The sequence below is a fragment of the Podarcis cretensis genome (genome assembly GCF_951804945.1).
Source record: "Podarcis cretensis genome assembly, chromosome: 16".
Taxonomy (NCBI): Eukaryota; Metazoa; Chordata; class Lepidosauria; order Squamata; family Lacertidae; genus Podarcis; species Podarcis cretensis.
This window is the reverse complement of record NC_137186.1, coordinates 26,218,202-26,239,539: the sequence shown is the minus strand read 5'-3', so window position 1 is coordinate 26,239,539 and position 21,338 is coordinate 26,218,202. Positions and strand designations below refer to the sequence as shown.

Below are 21,338 nucleotides of genomic sequence, written 5' to 3'. Positions count from 1 at the left end.
GTGCTTTCGAACTGCTAGGCTGGCAGGAGCAGGGACCGGACAATGGGAGCTTACCCCATTGCGGGAATTCGAACCGCCGACCTTCTGATCGGCAAGTCCTCGGCTTTGTGGTTTAACCCACAGCGCCACCCACGTCCCTCTAACTAAGCCTCCTAGAGCACGATATATATCAGGACCCAACAGAATGCCTCTTTCAAGTCTGTGTTCAGCTAGGGGATGGGACTCTGCAGGTACACCAAGGAAGGCCTCTAAGCAGAGGACTGTCCTCTGCATACAGGACACCTGCCTCCCCTCCAACATGACAGGTTTAGGTTCCTGCAGCACGATGGGCGTGGAACTCAGTCGACAACCCAGCTGCTGCAAGACTCTTCTGGCTTCTAATTACTTTATCTTCCATCCCTTTTCACCCTGTGATGGTTGGCAGAGCTGCCTGTTGTCAGAGGTTTTCCCCAGATGCTCAGAGTGAGCCCACGAAATACAACTTTAATAACCAGCTCCGCTTCCTTGCTGCAAGGAACGGGAGGAAGGAGAGAGAGCGTGAGAGAATAATCCACTAATGGGAGAGGGAAGGGGTGAAAATATATATATAAGCACTAGATTTCCTTCACAGGGTTGTCAAACAGACACAAACACATTTTTGTTCTAAACCCTGTTTTCTTTTTGGGTGTGGGGGATAAATTGACACATTTTCCTGATGCAGGTTAAGACGATATGAACATAAAAAGATGCCCCAATGCATAGCCTGCAAGCAAGACCTGAATATAAGAGTAACTCTCCTTTCCTGCAGTTTCCAGAAATTGGTATTCAGAAGCATTACTGCCTCTGGCCAGCAAGGCAAAGCCTAGCCATCATGGCTAGTAGCCATTCGTTTTTATTTTTAAATACAGTGGTACCTCGGGTTACATATGCTTCAGGTTACAATTGCTTCAGGTTACAGACTCTGCTAACCCAGAAAGAGTGCTTCAGGGTAAGAACTTTGCTTCAGGATGGGAACAGAAATCTTGCTCCAGCAGCACTGCGGCAGCAGGAGGCCCCATTAGCTAAAGTGGTGCTTCAGGTTAAGAACAGTTTCAGGTTAAGAACGGACCTCCGGAATGAATTAAGTACTTAACCCGAGGTACCACTGTATTTTTTTACGTGCCTTTCCTGCTTCTATGGTAATTATGTCCATGGTTTTCCTAATTTGCCAGCCACATTCCCATGCTGACAATCTCCAGCTGTTTTTTTGTTCTTCTCGCCAGATACTTTTGCACCACTTGGGAGGTGGGAGTTTTCTGTGCTTCTGCGCTCTGCATTTTGATGGTCTCTCTATCTCTGCTTTTCTGCATAGAAAGGACGAGGAGGAGGAGGAGGAGGAGGAGGAGGAGGAGGAGGAGGAAGAGAGCTTTCTTGCAAGAAAGCCCATTCAATCCAGGCCCCAAAGCGAAGAGGGGCAATTCCTAGTCAAGAACATTTCTAATTGGATCTCTTTTGACGCTGGACCTGGACACTTTGTGAAAGAGCCCTTAATGCTTATTAATTTCCCCAAATAGCACACGTGGCTTCCTTTTGATGTGCAAATCTCAAACCATTCTCCCTCTTTCCACTTGACAAGAGATAAAGATCGCAGAGAAATGAAGAGGCTCTGCAGATTGATTGGTTTCAGGGAGGGGGAGGAGAAGGGTGCTGAAAAAAAGAAATCTGGGTGAGGAAATCGACTAGGCGAGGAGGGAGAAACAAGAACAGGGTGGGCCTGAGAAATGGGATGGCATTATGGGTTTCCTCCTCTGGCCAGTGGTGGTTGGTGCCCAATGGCACTGGCGAGGCAGAAGGCAGGGAGCCCAACAGCAGGTGGCGCTAGAGAGACAAGGGAAGGGTCATAGGTCAGTGGCAGAGCATCTGCCTTGTGTGAAGAAGGTCCCAGATCCCGTTCCTAGCATCTCCAGGTATGGCTGGGAAAGAGAGACACACCTGCCTGAAACCTTAGAGAACTAAAGTGCAGACAATAGTTCGCTAGAGACCTGAGAGCAACAGCCTCTCTCCCCTCCAGTGGCATCCAGCAACTGGAATTAACCCACATTCATTGCAGAGTTTAAGATTGCCAGCAAAATCTTACAGCCGACCCAGAAAAATAGGAAGGGGAACAATTGGATATTCAGGATCCATAAAAGTCTGCCGTGGTGATGTTCCTGCTCGTGCTACATGAAAAGGTTAGAGGAGGGAACCACAAAAGGTCAGGAAATCAATCTATCAAAGCATCTGAAACATACTTGGGATGACTCAGCTGAGATCCCAAAGCCTCGTAGATCTGGGAGGCAGGTGAGACACAGTCAGTCTGTTTAATTCCACCTTGGCTGCTCTCTGGAATTCCTGACCAGCGCAGGACTCACTTCTGGTTATAACCAGGGACGGCAGAAACACCAGGGCTGGAAGAAATCATTTTGATTTGGAACGACATATAATTGGACATTTATATATTTGGCATAAGTCAGTGGTTCATTCGCACAGCATATAAAATATTCATCCCTTTTTGTAGTGCTGCTGTAGAATAATCTATAGAAATCTGTTGAGCCAGTAAAGCTCGATTCCAGTGAAACCTTGAGATTCCCATCCCTCCTCATTCTTATTTCTGGCCTTCGGTGCTTTCCTTTCCCCTGACTTTGGAGAAGTGTCAATCATAGAATCATAGAGCTGGAAGGGACCCTGAGGATCATCTAGTCCAACCCCCTGCAATGCAGGAATATGCAGCTGTCCCATATGGGGATCGAACCTGCAGCCTTGGCGTTATCAGCACCACGCTCTAACCAGCTGAGCTATCCAGGCTTGAAGGACCACGACATTTGGGTCCCTGCTCTCCCATATTTTAATCCCATCCCCAGGAATGTAGGGAACTGCCTTATAAAGAGTCAGAACAAGTGGTCCATCTAGCTCAGTATTGTCTACACTGACCGGCAGCGGCTATCTATGGTTTCAGGCAGGGGTTTTTCCCAGTCCTATCTGCAGGTGCTGCCAAGGATTGAAGCTGGGACCTTCTGCATGCCAAGCAGATCCTCTCCCACATTGCTACGGCCCTTTTAAAGGTACCTATTACAGACAAACTGGTCCATCTAATTCAGTGCTGTCTGCACTGACTGGAAGTGGCTCTTTAGGTTTTCAGGCAGGGTTTTTCCCCAGTCCTATAAGGAGGTGGCGTAGGGACGCAGGTGGCGCTGTGGGTTAAAGCCTCAGCGCCTAGGGCTTGCCGATCGAAAGGTCGGCGGTTCGAATCCCTGCGGCGGGGTGCGCTCCCGCTGCTCGGTCCCAGCGCCTGCCAACCTAGCAGTTCGAAAGCACCTCCGGGTGCAAGTAGATAAATAGGGACCACTTACCAGCGGGAAGGTAAACGGCGTTTCCGTGTGCGGCTCTGGCTCTGGCTCTGGCTCTGGCCAGAGCAGCGATGTCACGCTGGCCACGTGACCCGGAAGTGTCTCCGGACAGCGCTGGCCCCATGCCTCTTAAGTGAGATGGGCGCACAACCCCAGAGTCTGTCAAGACTGGCCCGTACGGGCAGGGGTACCTTTACCTTTACCTTTATGAGGAGGTGGCATGGATTGATGATGGAACCTTTGCATGCCAAGCATATGCTTTGCCCCTGAGCCATGACTCTCCCTTTTGAAGAGCTGTGCTATCAGCTGTGGTGGCTCTGCAGAACAGCAGGCTGTCCCCTGACCCACGCAACACCATGCCGGCTGAGGAGAGCAGGTCGCTTTCTCTTCCTCCTCCAAATGTCAATCACTCTCTGACAGGGGTCTGAAATATCAGGTGGAGAAGAGAGATGGAATTGCCCTTTGTCAGGCAAAAGCCATTGTGTCTGAATCGGAGTCCCACCCCCACACACCATTTTAATGATGGCGCCTCGGAGCATTGTAGGAACCATGCCCTACGACATGAAACAGACTGTAAGATCTTCACATGAAAGAATATCAGGGGACCAGCGTCACCAGGGCTGCCTTCTTTATTCTTGCCTCTCTTTTTTCGAAGTCACTGAGAGCTGCAATCAGCTGGATGTGCCGATGGCTAATAGGACAATGAAATCAGAGAGAGAGAGAGAGAGAGAGAGAGAGAGAGAGAGAGAGAGAGAGAGATGCTTTATTGCTGACCATGCAAAAAAAAAAAAAAACCCTCTTCCTTGCCTATAATGCAATGCTGAAATTTTAATTTTTTGCAGCTCTCTTCTATTAGGATCAGAGCTGTTGCAACAACAGGTGGTTTGTTCAGGAATAAGATAGAGGAATGTTAACAAAAAGCATGCATCTGGACAACAGCCATATGAGAAATATGTAAAATAACCAAGCAAGTATTTGAAATCACACCAGAATTGGCCCTACGAAACATCTTCCAAGACAATAATGCCCACTTACACCACAAAGAACTCATAACCCACCTACTTTCAGCAACCAGAAACATCAAAACCAGACACTGGAGAGACCTGTCAGGAGTAAGCATGGACCAATGGTACCAAAGAGTATGGGAAACAGCCTTACTAGAAAAATTAACCAATAAACTGAAACTGACACAGGGACAAACAAAAGAAGACGCCTTTATCACATACACAGCCCAACAAGACAACAAGAAGAACCCGCCAACAGCATACAAATCAATCTAGCATACAAATCAATCAATCACCCACCCACCCCACTCACACATGAAAACAAAGACCACCACAGCCCACCACAAATGAACAACCACACCCTCGGCTAACCCCAACCTCTCTCACCACCAAAGGAACACAAGCGAACAGCAGAGAACCTGCACAAGCAACGCTGACAGCAAACCCCACATATATTAAGTAAAATAGAAACATCGGCACCCCACCCCACCCCCACCCATCTCTCCCCGCCTCCACCTCTCTCCCCCTTTTCTTCCTAATGTCTCAACAAATGAAACCAATTTGTAAAAAATATTACATGGGGGGGGGGAGAATACGAAAGAGAGAGACATTGCACATACTTCTGTAAATCAAGAAAATCTTTAATAAAAAAACTTAATGGACATCTAAAAATAAAAAGCTTGCAGGCTGACCTCGCAGGGAACTGCTGGTGTGGAGAAGAGATTGATGGCTTCCTCGGGGGAAGAAGCCTGCCCTTTTTGTGTGTTCCTTAGGAAAGCATTGCCTATGGATGTTCCTAGCCATTCCCAGAATTCCACCATACCAGAGGCGCCGAGTTCTACCCGACACTGGCTGGGGGGGGGACCGACACGTCAGGTGCGTGTGACATCGCATGGGTGACAGAACCGCTAGGCCCACATTGGGTGCCATCTGTTAAGGAAAATCCTGGGTTGAGAGACTACTCAACAGCCCATCTCGTTGGGGTACAAGTCCCCTGTGGGTCCATGCGGTCTGTAAAAGAAGCAAATTCCAGCCAAGCAATTTTGGAGCAAAACAGCAGTCAGTAGACTTAGATCAGGGGTCAGCAAACTTTTTCAGCAGGGGGCCGGTCCACTGTCCCTCAGACCTTGTGGGGGTTGGTCTATATTTTGCGGCAGGGAATGAACAAATTCCTATGCCCCACAAATAACCCAGAGATGCATTTTAAATAAAAGGACACATTCAACTCATGTAAAAACAAAAGCAAAATAAATACCGTATTGACCAGAATATAAGCCACACCTGAAAATAAGCTGCACCTTTAAAATTGGAGGGGGGGATACCCAAATATATGACACTCCATTCATCACTGCTCCTGGCTGCATACTAGGCGGGATGGGGGGGAGCCATACTGCGTTGCCAGCACCTTTCCCCTCCCTTGCTCTCTCCTTTCCCAGCCTTGGGGAGAAAGGACAGGGGACTAAACTCTTTGCCGCACTCCTAGCACTGTTTGCCCTGCGCTCCTGGCTGCATACCGTAAGGTCGCGAATATATTTTTTTTCAAAAAAAATTATTCACTTTATAACACAAATAAAAAACACAAACAGAAAAGACAAACAAAAGAAACAAATTATTGTAACAGCCTTATTTTTCTGAATATTGTTAAGTGGGCTTCCCCAAGTCCCACCTATCTGATTTTCATTTTACTTCATCTTTAGCAGTTTACATATATCCTAATTTCTAACCATTTTTTTCAGACTTACTTTAACCATAAAAACTTCACATGTTATCACATAAAATACACTATCTTCTACTTCTAACCCTACCGCCTATATCCACTTCCAAAGCTATTCTAAGATTTAAACATTAACATATTTTTTTCAAATATTCCTTAAACTTCTTCCAATCTTCTTCCACCGTCTCTTCTCTCTGGTCTCAGAGTCTCCCAGTCAGTAAGGTCATGAATATAAGTCGCACTTTAACTTTTCACGGTCGGAATTTGGGGGGAAAGTAAGGCTTATATTCAGGCCAGTATGGTAAGTTGCCATTTGCAAACAGGGATAGAAAAGCACCTCTCTCTTCTTCTCTCTTGAGACCCTGGAGACTCGACTGCCCATCAAAGGAGACACAGCTGAACAATATAGGGTGATGCTCTGACTAGCTAGGTGGAAGCTTCCTCTCTTCGTGTGACATCAGGGGAATCAAAAGAATTTGTCCAGGTTTCAAGAGGGCAACCCAAGAGTGGAGGGAACAAAATATCCTGGCCCAGGAAGAAGCCTTTCTGATTCTTGGAATAATCAGGTGTCTGGGGCAAGCTCAAAGCCAGAATTGAATTCTGTTATCTTTGAGAGTGGATTAGCCTGCCCTCTAGAGGCAATCTGGAGACAGGAGCAATCCCTGGTTCTCTGGCGTCAAGAGTTTGCACATGAAAAGCATTCTGCCACCTCCTATACGGCTCCTTCTCCAGAATCGTGATGCCACAAGCAGGACCTGATCGCAAGAGCATTCTCCCCTCCTGTAGCTTCCAGCAACCGGTATTTAAATGCATTACTGCCTTTGACCATGGAGGCAGAGCGTAGCCATTGTGGCTAGCAGCTTTCGATAGCCCTCTCCACCCTGAATTTGTCCAGTCCTCTTTGAAATCCACCCATCACTGCCTTCTTGTGGGAGTGAGTTCCACAGGTTAACTATGCACTTTGTGAAGATGTCCTTCCTTTGCTCTGCACCTTCCAACATTCAGGTTCACTGGAGTTACGATCGGCAGTTTCAGTTCCTTTCCTGATGATCCCGTTTGCCTTTTCCACAGCTGCCACACACCAGGTCGACATTTTCATCCAGCTGTCCCTTGCTGCCCCTGCTGATCTTGCCAAGTGGGGCTGATGGGGGAATCACAGTTTCAAACCTCTGGAGGGTGCCAGCTTGGGAGAAGGCTGATCTAGTGTGCCAAAAACACACAGCGACGTAAGTGCCTTGGAGAAGGAGCTGACCCCTGTCATTTCAGAAGAAGCCACAGTAGCCCCTTAAGCAACTGGTTGGCTGGCTAATGGCCCCACATTCTAGAGGTCAGGACTGTGGCAATCACACAGGGTCCCCGGACGTTTAACGGTCTATTGATCCCTGTGCCACCACTGTGATTGCCTCCTCGCTGCCACCAACTCGTTTCTCTTGGGTACACACGGAGTCCAGACAGTTGTTAACATTAACAAATAATCAAGTTTATTTTATAAGCATGAACAAGTTTATGGTTTCAGTTAATTTTTCATGGCAGTTTCTTAATCTTAGTTTCTTTACTGACCTATACGTTCCTAACAACTTCAAACTGATTACAACTGTTATGTACTGAAGTTCTCACCCTGGGCCAGCAGGGGGATACTGTAGATAGTTATGCAAACGAAGGATCGAAAGTGACGTTCAGTGATTGGATGGATACTGTAGATAGTTATGCAAATGAAGGATTGAAAGTGACGTTCAGTGATTGGATAGTTTTAGAAAGTTGTTACAGTAACGTGGTACTGGAGCTCTATATAAGCAGGCTGACTGAGCCCTTCAGTTCAGTTCTGTCCTGGCCTGTGAACAAACAAGAGCTGCTTCAAGAATCACTGTGTCGTCTGATATTTTCACCCACAACTTAACACCAACTATATCTGACTCCACCTAACAGTTCCTCTCACTCTCTCACATTAAAACTAGACCAACCCACAGACTTATCCTCCCTTTTCCTTCTCCAACTCCCAACTGACTCCTTAACAACTCCAACTCTAACTCTAACTCCTCCCCTTGGGTCCCCACTGGCCAATCACTTCACACTCATTTAACCCTTTCCTTATGACCCAGCATGATGTCACATGGGAGGGCAAACACCACAAGGACCAAGAGCCATTTGATCTCCATGGGCTGCCAGAGACACAGCTGGAAAAGGGAGGAGGCAAAGGCATGACACCAGCATTACAAATGAAAAAATGAGGCGAGAGTACCCAGGACAGCTCTTGATCTTTTCATGCGCTATTTCGGAATGCTCTCTCCAAACCTTGACTGAGGCCACATGACTCACGATGGGTGGTTCTGCGATTCAGGCAGTTGTGGGAAGATTAAATCAGGAACAGGGGCCAATGGTTGCAAAGGATCCAAGTGTCTTTCTTTTGCAGCACTTTCCCTGCTCAATATAAAGGGACGCAGGTGGCGCTGTGGGTTAAAGCCTCAGTGCCTAGGACTTGCCGATCGAAAGGTCGGCGGTTCGAATCCCTGCGGCGGGGTGCGCTCCCGCTGCTCGGTCCCAGCGCCTGCCAACCTAGCAGTTCGAAAGCACCTCCGGGTGCAAGTAGATAAATAGGGACCGCTTACCAGCGGGAAGGTAAACGGCGTTTCCGTGTGCGGCTCTGGCTCGCCAGAGCAGCGATGTCATGCTGGCCACGTGACCCGGAAGTGTCTCCGGACAGCGCTGGCCCCTGGCCTCTTAAGTGAGATGGGCGCACAACCCCAGAGTCTGTCAAGACTGGCCCGTACGGGCAGGGGTACCTTTACCTTTACCCTGCTCAATATACGCCCCCCCCCCACGTGTGTGAAAAGGTAATGGGACCCCACACTGAAGATGGACGAACTCTTGGATGAATCAAACCTAGAGAGTCCAAGTCAAAGAAGCGCCCTCTGTTCAGTTAACAACCTCTTCTTAACAAATAATGGTAATAATTTTATTATTTGTACCCCGCCTATCTGACTGGGTTGCCCCAGCCACTCTGGGCAGTTTCCAACAAATATACAGTGGTACCTCGGGTTACATACACTTCAGGTTACATACACTTCAGGTTACAGACTCCACTAACCCAGAAATAGTGCTTCAGGTTAAGAACTTTGCTTCAGGATAAGAACAGAAATCGGGCTTTGGCGGTGCGGCGGCAGCAGGAGGCTCCATTAGCTAAAATGGTGCTTCAGGTTAAGAACAGTTTCAGGTTAAGAACGGATCTCCGGAACGAATTAAGTACTTAACCCGAGGTACCACTGTAAAAGCATAATAAAACATCAAACATTAAAAAGTTCCCTAAACAGGGCCAAGTGGGGATTCAAACCCTGGTCTCTAGGGTCCCAGTCAGACACGACATCCACTACGCCATGCCTGCTGTTCTCACCCATGTATACCCCACACATCTTCCACATGCGCAGCCTATAGCCACATCAACGCCTTACATTTAAAACACTCTTCTGCCACTGCAAAGCTCATGGTTTCACCCCAAGGAATGCTGGGAATTGTCATTGGTTAAGCGCGCTGAGTGTTGCTTGGCAACCCCTACTCCCCCCCCCCCCCACGGACCTACAATTCTCAGAGTTCCTTGGGAAAAGGGGGTTGATAGTTAAACTATTCTGGGATGGTGCTGGAGGGTCTGTCCATACCTGGCTGTTGCCAGCGATGTGCGGCATGTGGGGTCATGCCACAATGGGTAGGAAGGTCTCATTGGCCCTGATTATATTTCATGGAATTGCTAAATGAAATGATGATTATTATTTTTTTGTGAGGGGGTTAATCAAACAACATTGTCTTTTAAGCATCTGTTGGAAACCTCCCTCTTTCTCCAAACCTCCTAAGTGGAGATTTTTATGCCAGCTGAGATCTGTATTGGATTTGAAGTGCTTTCCTGATAAATGTAACTGCAGAAACTGCAATGGCTTCTTCTAACTGATTTTTTATATATATACAGGCCATTGTTCTGACTGCCATTATATATGCAATTGTTTTACATACGATTTTATTGTACTGCGAAATCGCTTTGAGGGGCTTCCCAGGAAAGCGATCCATAAATGAAATAATAACATTCGCAAGGAATAATAATTAACCACCACAAGCTCTGTTTCCCTGAGGACAGCGAGCTGCTTGCTGTACGCGTGTTTTGAAACGAAGCTGATTGTGCGTAGCGCAGCTGAAATAAATCCGGTCCTATACATTTCTCCTAAGTTAAGGGGTCTTGTCTCCTGTTTTTCCTCCCCATTCAAGATGTCCTTCCGAAGGAGAGCATAGCTACTGGATCAGGCCTGTGGCCTCTCTAGTCTCACAGGGGGGACAACTAGATGCCCCTATAGGGAGCACACAAACAGGACCTGAGCAAATCTCCCCTACTTGCGAGTCGCAGCAACTGGGATTCAAAGGTATACTGCCCCTGATGCTGGGGGTAGAAGATAACCATTGTGACTAGTACAGTGGTACCTCAGGTTACATACACTTCAGGTTACATACACTTCAGGTTACAGACTCCGCTAACCCTGGGCCATCACTTACAGCTGCTCCACTACCAGTTGGGTCAGGGGAGGCTGAGGCGGTCCCTGGGTCTAGTAACCCACCGACGTCTCCCAAGCTGCAGAGGCTAAGGTCTGAGAGAAGGAGAGACCTGAGTACTCGCAGGAGGAGTGCTCGCCTTCGGGCAAAACAGGGAGGTGAGTCGCCAGGGGATCAGGACCAGCCACTACCCCAACAAAGATAAAAGGCTGTTGGACCCTGCCCCAGGTTGCGGGAGCAACATTGTTGTATGCTAGATCCTGCCTGAGAGCCTGTACCTGTCCTTGCCTGGTTTCCTGCCTCGTGTCCTGCCTTGGCCCTGTTGGACTGACTCCCAGCGGAACCTTCAAATTCTGAACCGGTCCTGGACCTCATTTCACGGGTTACCCCCAGGCCCAGCTCAGTCTCCTTTCCTCCATTCTGAACTCCCCTCTGACAGCCTCACGTTTCGCCTTTCTGAGCTGTACACAATCCATCAATTCTGCAGGTCTGAGCAAATTGTATAATTGGTATATTTGTCTAATTCATTCTGTGATTAAAAAGACCACCACCACCACCCCAAAAAACACTTTCCCAGAATTTGTTCTGGTGGTCGTTGGGAAGAGCATGGAGTAGCCAGGGTGCTGAAGCTGCCTCAATTCCTTCAGAAAAGCTTATACAGCAACCACTAGGGGAAAAATCGCTCTTTAAGTGTGATAGTACCTTCCCTGTGGAACTCCCTGCCCCTTGAAGGCAAGCACCTTCAATGTACTGTTTGTGAGGCCTTCTAAAAACTTCTGTTTTCTAACGCAAGCCTTCCCAGACATGTAATTTTGCTATTTATTTATTTTTAATAATCTGTTGAGCTTATCTATTATTTTGGTAATTTTATTATGTCTGTTGTTTTTAATGCTATTTTTAAATGAACATCTTACATAAAACCACTTACAGGCGATACACACACACACACACACACACACACACACACACACACACCCCATATGGCCTGAATATAAGCTGCACTAAAAGTTAAAGTGTGGCTTAAATCCGCAACCTTACAAAAATGGGCTTTTACGATATCGCTGCTGAAACAGACATACGGTGAAATAGAACAAAAAATGTTTTATTGCCGATTTGTGAGCTTGAGACTGTTGTGCAATTAATTCTAATGTCATTCATCGCTTTCCCCGTATTTTACAGTGCAGTATTGATTTTTTATTTGCATTTATGGTGCTATGAACAGGTGTTTAACCCACTTGCGGGTCCTCTCTAGTACCCGTAGGATTTTCGTCTACATTTGCCATTTATGGGTGTTAGTGCCTGCATAATTGTAAGGGAGTGGCTTATATTCAAGTATTGTCTTTTTTTCTCCCCCTCCCCCTTCAATTTTAAAGGTGCTGCTTATATTCAGGTATGGCTTATGTTCAGGTCAATACGGTATGTACAGTGGTACCTCAGGTTAAGTACTTAATTCGTTCCGGAGGTCCATACTTAACCTGAAACTGTTCTTAACCTGAAGCACCACTTTAGCTAATAGGGCCTCCTGCTGCCGCCACGCAGCCGGAGCACAATTTCTGTTCTCATCCTGAAGCAAAGTTCTTAACCTGAAGCACTATTTCTGGGTTAGCGGAGTCTGTAACCTGAAGCGTATGTAAGCTGAAGTGTATGTAACCCAAGGTACCACTGTATATCTAAATAAATAAATAAATAACACCAGAAATTTCAGCAGGCCTGGCCCCCTTTCAAGCGTATTTTCCCAGAAATGGGGACTAGAAACTTGCTCAGTAGTTTAAATCCAAGAAACCGTAGATTCTCTGGAAGCTGAATTCTATGGCCAATAGGACATTCGCTTCATCTGCTTGACATACACATAGCTTTCCATGCAGGTAGAACAGCCGTCTGGTTCTGACCTGGACCCTCATCCCACGAGAGGCCTTGGTGCTCCTTGGAGATGTTATTGTGACAAGTCTGGCCTGACAAAGGTGCAGGGAAGGGGTTAATCTGCCTAAGGCAGCGCTGCAACTTTTTAGCAAAGTACGGCACCATATGCAAGGGATTTAGCTTATAATCATCTCTGGGTTTAGCAGGAAATCTGGGAAGAGAGACCTTTTTGTGTTTATTATACATAAGAAGATCTTGGTGGTTAAGAATGTTCAGGGCTCCAAACTAGGGAGGGGAAAGTGAGTGGGGGGGACAGAGAGTAGGTTTTTGATAAGCTTTAAAGATTTGAGCGTTGGAATCAGCATCTGTGCAGCCCAAAATATCTTGCTTTAAAACTGCAGCGGCCGGGGAGGGGTGGGGAGCATGTGATCAGCAACACCCAGGCTCCCAGTTCAAGATCTGTCCCGGCTGCAAATTTATCCAAAGGAATACCAAGCTCCAACTTTTCAGTTTCTGACTGTGGTTCTGCCTTCTGCTTCCTCCCTGCGATGGAGGGAGTCCCCTTTTCCGGCCCTCTCACACCTCCTATTTAGGAAGATAGAAAGCTGCCTTCTACCCAGTGTTAGAAACTCAAGATAAATAAGCTACACGTTTCCGAGCACAATTCAAAGTGTTGCTGCCGACCTTTAAAGCCCTAAACGGCCTCGGCCCAGTATATCTGAAGGAGCGTCTCCACCCCCATCGTTCTGCCCAGACGCTGAGGTCCAGCTCCGAGGGCCTTCTGGCGGTTCCCTCACTGCGAGAAACCAAGTTACAGGGAACCAGGCAGAGGGTCTTCTCGGTAGTGGCACCCTCCCTGTGGAATGCCCTCCCACCAGATGCCAAAGAGAACAACAACTACCAGACTTTTAGAAGACATCTGAAGGCTTTTCTGGTCATTGACCGTATTAAAGATATTTGATTTTGATTTGACATCTGAAGGCAGCCCTGTTTAGGGAAGCTTTTAATGTTTGATGTATTACAGTATTTTAATATTTTTTTTGGAAGCCACCCAGAGTGGCTGGGGAAGCCCAGCCAGATGGGCGGGGTATAAATTATACATTATTATTACAGTGGTGCCTCGCAAGATGAAATTAATCTGTTCCGCGAGTCTCTTCATCTTGCGGTTTTTTCGTCTTGCGAAGCACAGCTATTAGCGGCTTAGCGGCTATTAACGGCTTAGCGGCTTTAAGAAAAAGGAAACAAACTCGCAAGAACTTGCAAGACGTTTCGTCTTGCGAAGCAAGCCCATAGGGAAATTCGTCTTGCGAAGCACCTCAAAAAATGGAAAACTCTTTCGTCTAGCGAGTTTTTCATCTTGCGAGGCATTCGTCTTGCGGGGCACCACTGTATTATTATTACACACCAAATGGCTCCTTAAACCAAGGTTATGGTTGCCAAAACAGAATGTCTACAGGCAAACCTCAGTTGTTGAACGTAATCCATTCCAGAAGCCCGTTCAGCTTCCAAAAGGTTTGACAACCGAATACAGTGGTACCTCGGGTTACATAAGCTTCAGGTTACATATGCTTCAGGTTACAGACTCCGCTAACCCAGAAATAGTACCTCGGGTTAAGAACTTTGCTTCAGGATGAGAACAGAAATTGTGCTCCGGCGGCGCGGCAGCAGCAGGAGGCCCCATTAGCTAAAGTGGTGCTTCAGGTTAAGAACAGTTTCAGGTTAAGAACGGACCTCCGGAACGAATTAAGTACTTAACCCGAGGTACCACTGTAGCAGCTTCCGACTGGTTGCAGGATTTTCCTGCTCTCAGCAGACGCCACGTCGGACATTCGGCTTCCAAAAAAACGTTAAAAAACCGGAGCATTTACTTCTGGGTTTTCGGCATTTGGGAACCAAAGCGTTCCGAAACAGGCGTTCAGGATCCGAGGTTTGACTGTATTTTCCAATTGGGTGTAAGAAAGCTCTAAAGTCTTACTTTTCAAATGATGGTCTGCGATTGATTCTCAGTTAAACATCTGGCTAGTTCAGATGACAGCCTTGAGCTAATTTAAAAACCTAAGGAAGAAAAGTCGCTTGATCCAGGGACAGTCCACATATATCTTGGTCCATTCTAACCTCTTTTTCTTAACGCTGACTGCTCCTGCTCAGGCTGCACTGAAAAAGCATTTTGGTTCCAGAAAGTCATTCTGGTTGTGCAGGTAAAACATAGAATTCTACAGGATGCGGTGCTAGTGTGTGAAAATGGTCAAGATCCAAGGATCCCCAGGCATGCACCTCCAGATTTGGATGTCAGGTGCTATCCTGGCGCCCAGGCATCTTCACTTGGTTTCAAGTGGTTTTAGTTTAAAAAAATAAAATTATTTAACTAAGAACTTAATTATATCAAGACAGTCATACAGCTGTGGAAACAATGGATAACCTTGCCTGTGGAAGATTTTTTAGAACTTCCCATTTTTAAGGATGTAACTTCCTGCATTTTAATTTGAGAATACCTTAAGTGGTTCAAATCCTTTCGTAGTCAAATACAGTCAAAACCAGAAGCAAAAATGGTGGCCCTCCTGGTCACACTTACTCATCAGTGAATAAAATAGGGTGTAATAGTACAGGTGCAAGTGGTTGATAGCCAGGTGCAAAACGCTCCTGGCACCTGGCTAATTTCAAACAGGGCTTCTACCAAGTCAGACCATTGGCCTGTCCAGGTCAGTATTGTCTATAATTTAATAAACACACAAGACGTAACCAGCTGTACATTTGAATAAATAAGGTATACTATCCATTGTATTAAGTTGTAGATTTCAACAGAAGTAGTTCATAAAGTTCAATGAAAAAAGCAGAAGACCCAGTTCATTCTCTAATCAGTTCATGCATAAGGTCCATATATGTGTAAGTGTCTATTCCACCTGTCTGTTCATAGAGTCCAATAATCCACACGAAAGGTTGATACACTTCCACAGAATCCTTTCATAGAGTCTAAGACAAGGATTTCCATAATATTAGCCTTGTTTCACCGTCCTGGGCTTCATCAGTAGTACAAACTCATATATGGTATCACAGGACAGTGGATCTTATAGCACAGTAGTCGGAACAGACAGGTGGAATAGGATCTTCTGCTTTTCTTGTTAAACTTTATGAGCTACTTCTGTTGAAATTTACAATTTAATACAATGGATAAAGGTAAAGGGACCCCTGACCATTAGGTCCAGTCGTGGCTGACTCTGGGGTTGCAGCGCTCATCTCGCTTTATTGGCCGAGGGAACCGGCATACAGTTTCCGGGTCATGTGGCCAGCATGACTAAGCCACTTCTGGCAAACCAGAGCAGCACACGAAAATGCCATTTACCTTCCCACCGGAGTGGTACCTATTTATCTACTTGCACTTGACGTGCTTTCGAACTGCTAGGTTGGCAGGAGCAGGGACCGAGCAACGGGAGTTCACCCCATCGTGGGGATTTGAACCGCCGACCTTCTGATCGGCAAGTCCTAGGCTCTGTGGTTTAACCCACAGCGCCACCTGCATCCCTTTAATACAATGGATAGTATACCTTATTTATACAAACGTACAGCCGGTTACGTCTTGTGTATTTATTGAATATGTTTCACATAACCAGAAGTTCGTTGTTGTTTCAGGTCAGTATTGTCTGCACCAACTGGCAGCAGCTCTCCAATGTTTTAGGCAGTGGTTGAACCTCAAGCTTTCTGCATGGAAAGCTCACGCTCTAGCTATAGCCTTCCCCTAGGACCCAATCTCCAAAGTGTTTGGTGTCCAGAGTTATCCTGCTTCTCACATGCTAGTTCCATTCAGCTGCTACGGCTGATAAGCTTGTGTTACATACATGAGCCACAGGCAGAAAAATCGATGACTTGGAAAGTAAACAGTCCTTTCTGTCGATGACGCAAAGAGGGTATTCCAATCCAAACCATTCATTTCATTATTCATTCTTTTCTTCGCTATGGCTCGACATCTAGCTCTCAACGGCCGTATCAATATTGTGGGTTGTCTCTAAGTCAGACTCATAGAGTTGACTCCTTGAAATCCATGGGCGTTTCAGTGGGTCTTCTCTGAAAGTAACTCAGTTGGGATGCAGGCCAATGAAATTGTTAACCACGGCTTGGGGTCTAAAAGAGTCTCTGGGACAACCCAGCTGGATGGGTGGGGTATAAATAATACAATTATTATTATTATTATTATTATTATTATTATTATTATTATTATTATCAATGAAAAATAACTTAAAACATCCTTCAATGCAGTGATCCCAGGGCTCCCAGGAATTCCTCCTAGAAATCAACAAATGACAAAGACAGACACGCTTCTCTAGAGTGGGCATTCCACAGCTGGGGAGCCACCACCCAAAAGGCCCTGTCACGAGTCAGTGCCAATCAGGCGGCCCCCGGTGATGGTACCATTATTATTATTATTATTATTATTACTATTATTATTATTATTAGCGGCTTCCAACAGATATAAAAACACAATAAAGCATTACACATTAAAAGGCTTCCTTACCATCACCAAGCCACACCACAAGCCCAGAATAGGTTCTTCTTAAGGTGCCTGCAGAATATTTGCTACAGGTCACTCAAGCAAATGAGCCAAGCCATGGCTGGGCTGCTGGCCTTCTCCCACTAGACAGGGGGTTAGATATGAACCACACTGGCTTTGAAACTTGAAGCATTGATCAGGAGGTCTCTGTTTGAATGCGTCCTCTAACTATGAAGACTTTGAGCCATGCCCTTCTCTTATCAGCCCTCCATCTGCAACAATGAGTATAATACTGGCCTACCTTACAAGGCTGTTGTATTTGAACGACACCTATTGCGCGCTTGGAAACGGTTATATCAATGCTAAATTTTATTAACCCTTTCATGGTTCCTGGCCCACGCAGTCCCTCAGTTGCACCCTCCATTCCTCACACTATGCCCTGCTGCAGGAAATCCTTTTAAGTTCCTAAATAAATAGGATGTACCACCGTGGTTGCTTTCTGGAGAAGCAGAGTTTTGCTGCCGATTTCCCCGAACGCTTAGAAACTCTTTGCTGGCCTTTAAGTGGAGCAAGGTTGACACCTGGTGGTAGAGCTGAGCAACAGTCACTCCTTTTCCTCAAAAGGCCATGGGCAAAATATTGCTCCCCTTCTTGGTGTCGATCTGGATCCGATCCAGCAGCAAGAGCATGAGCTCTGCAGACCCATAACAGAATAAGGCAGCCTCATCACAGAGAAGAGAGGCACAGAGTGGCCACCAATTTGCCTGTGCCTACGCAGGTGGCGCTGTGGGTTAAAGCCTCAGCGCCTAGGGCTTGCCGATCGAAAGGTCGTGGTTCGAATCCCTGCGGCGGGGTGTGCTCCCGCTGCTCGGTCCCAGCGCCTGCCAACCTAGCAGTTCGAAAGCACCTCCGGGTGCAAGTAGATAAATAGGGACCGCTTACCAGCGGGATGGTAAACGGCGTTTCCGTGTGCGGCTCTGGCTCTGGCTCTGGCTCTGGCCAGAGCAGCGATGTCACGCTGGCCACGTGACTCGGAAGTGTCTCCGGACAGCGCTGGCCCCTGGCCTCTTAAGTGAGATGGGCGCACAACCCCAGAGTCTGTCAAGACTGGCCCGTACGGGCAGGGGTACCTTTACCTTTTACCTCTTAGGCAGGGATGCGGGTGGCGCTGTGGGTTAAACCAGAGCCTAGGACTTGCTGATCAGAAGGTCGGCGGATCGAATCCCCGCGACGGGGTGAGCTCCCGTTGCTCAGTCCCTGCTCCTGCCAACCTAGCAGTTCGAAAGCACGTCAAAGTGCAAGTAGATAAATAGGTACTGCTCCGGCGGGAAGGTAAACGGTGTGTGCTGCTCTGGTTCACCAGAAGCGGCTTAGTCATGCTGACCACATGACCCGGAAGCTGTACGCCGGCTCCCTCGGCCAATAAAGCGAGATGAGCGCCGCAACTCCAGAGTCGGCCATGCCTGGACCTAATGGTCAGAGGTCCCTTTACCTTTACCTTTTTACCTCTTAGGCAGGGGGCCAGTCCACTGTCCCTCAGGCCTTGTGGGGGGCCAGACTATATGGGGGGGGAATGAACGAATTCCTATGCACACTATGCACACCAGGCAGGCCCCACAAATAACCCACAGGTGCATTTTAAAAGGACACATTCCATGCAAGAGCACTAGGCAAGCCAGACAGTATAGTAGATTTGTATTACCTGCACTGATATAAAGATACCGTTCCTGGCAACCAGGGCCGGGCAATATCTGGTTTTCAACATCATATCGCCAGGTAACATTGTGATATACTGATATATCACAATGTCTGAAATATGGATGGAGCTATGTAGAGGCATTAGCTGGCCTCACGGTTTTTCCCACATTGTGATTTTTGCATAGCACGCACCCACGATTCAAGCTACATAGAGAAGCCAAAAATTATGAAACTGATAACGCAACACAGACTTCAAACTGATTTTGGACGATATATCTCCCATCCCTACTGGCAAATTTGTGATTATTAGCTGTGAAGATATTGTGACAGTGTTATAAATGTTTTTAGATGCTTTCAGCATTACTCAGGCGTTTTGCATTATTTTTTTGTTTCGCTATTGTAATGTTTCGCTGTATTACATACCAAAGTACAAATCAACGGAACAGAGAAACTGACAAGGCCAGTTTACAAGAGGCACAGCTTCTGGATATTTTGACTTAATTTTATAAAATGTTGCATGCCATGGAGAAAGTGGCTGGAGTAAAGTGTTCCTGCTTCTCTTCTAACATCTGAAATGCACCCCCCCCACACACACACACTTTCTCATCTGCCTTCATGCTAATAGGGGAACCAGATTCTTGCCGTCCCTCCAAGCCCTGACCCCACCAATATCCTGTTGCAGTTTAATGTGAAGCTTCTTTCATTGGTGAAAAAAAGAACAGAAGCCTGCAGATCAGCAGAATACCCATTGGGTGTTTAATATCAACTGGGTCCAGCTGCTGGCTCTTGTTCCAAAATGGGATGCGGGCTTTATGGGGTTAAATGGCAAGCAGATTTGGGGGAGCTGGGAAAGCCCACCAGAAACAGTCTCAAGGATGAAGTGAATATTGTTTATATACAGTGGACAGATGAAGAATGGGAAACTCTTTACTTTCTGGATTTTATTCCATCTTTCTCTTCGAACCTCTTTTCTACTCTTCTTCATTTCACTCTCCCTTTTTCTTCTTCTTTATGCTTTGATTGTATTTAGAACAAAGTCTTAGTTTGGATAAAAAAGGGGGAAATATATTTGATATTAAGCTTTGTATTTTTCTCTATAAACCCTAACATAGCTGTCAGAGCTGCCTCTAGGTCACAGCTCACAGAGGACCAACGCTAGGCTGTCGTAATGTACAAAAGTCTTTATTGAAGTTCAATTTCCATTTTAAAGCCACAGCGCGCAGCCCTACATCTTAAACCCTAGATCGGCGAAGTCCCGTCTGAGTCTCCTCCCCTCTGACACCAGTTTAAGATCCTAGCCCTGCTCCACCTTTTCCGCTGCTCTCTCCTCTTCTGGGTCCTCCTGCCCGCTGGGGCATTGCCCTTTCTGGACTCTTCCGACACTGAGTCGCTTAGCTCCTCCCCCTGCCTCCTGCGGGCTTTAGGACCCGGTTCCCAATCCTCATTCTCTGCTGTCCCGCGCTCCTGTACATTTGAACTTGCCTCTCGCGCCAACCCAGTGACCTTTCTCCTAACCGTTACACTACTTCGGTCACTGCTTCCCTCTTCCGGGATACTGGCCGGATCTGACCTCCCCTCCGTTGTCCGACTTTCTGATGGAGGCGTGGTCAGCCCTGCCTCATCTTCTCTCCCTGGTGGGGAATGCACTGGCCCCGATCCTTGGGACTCTTCCCCCCCACTCTGCTCTGGTGGGGAAGCTGGTCCTGATTTCCAACTACTGCTCTGGGAGTCCCTGCTGCCTCCTTGCTCCTGGGGCGTTCCCCTTGGGAACCCCCTACCCCTGGCCACTGGCGCCCCCTTCTGTGAATCTTCCGATTCGCTGGAGAGGCTCATGGAATCCCTCGGTCCACTGTCCTCTTCTCCTACGCTCCCCTCGGATTCTTCCCCTTCGCTCTCCATCTCCTCTCTTCCCTGTGCCTCTGCTCCTGAGCCCCTGACAATAGCTTATTTTTTTTAAAAAAAACGGCTCAATAAGCAACATTAAGAGGCAGAATATTACTACAGTGGTACCTCAGGTTAAGTACTTAATTCGTTCCAGAGGTCTGTACTTAACCTGAAACTGTTCTTAACCTGAAGCACCACTTTAGCTAATGGGGCCTCCTGCTGCCCCCGCGCCGCCGGAGCACGATTTCTGTTCTCATCCTGAAGCAAAGTTCTTAAACCCAAGGTAATATTTCTGGGTTAGCAGAGTCTGTAACCTGAAGCGTATGTAACCCGAGGTACCACTGTACTATTTTGCATATATTCAGCAAATAAGCGGAACTGGCATAGTTACAGCTGTCGTGTAATAGCGCTTCCACATTTGTAAGAAAAAAATCTTTTAGTTTGGCAGCATGTGAACTTTGGAACTCCCTGCCTATTGACATCAGGCAGGCAGGCACATTTATTTATTTAGTTCAACACCTTTTCCTCCAAGGAGCATGGTGCTCCTCCTTCCCATTTTAGCCTCTCCACAAGCCCTGAGAGGTAGGCTAGGCTGGGAGATGGCGACTGGCCCAAGTTCAACCAGGGAGCTTCTTGGCAGAATGGAGATTTGAGCATGGCCTCCCATGTCTCTAGCCATAACAATCACACTGGTCTTCCCTGCTCTGTTTTTGGCACCTGCTAAAAATATTTAGCTTATGATGCAGTCATGCAGAATGCTGATGTGTGTTTTAATCTTTCTTTTTCCTTTTGCTTATTATTCAGTCGTACCTTGGATCTCAAAT

At 46.9% G+C, this 21,338-nt stretch overlaps 1 long non-coding RNA gene across 1 annotated transcript; it reads right to left on the bottom strand.

The window, feature by feature from the left end:
- Positions 1-3,955: 3,955 nt before the first annotated feature.
- Positions 3,956-9,672, bottom strand: LOC307205172. The gene is made up of 2 exons (XR_013833938.1): positions 9,509-9,672; positions 3,956-4,035 (listed from the first exon to the last, which is right to left on the bottom strand). It is a non-coding gene; the product is annotated as an uncharacterized lncRNA (long non-coding RNA).
- Between the last annotated feature and the right edge of the window lie 11,666 nt (positions 9,673-21,338).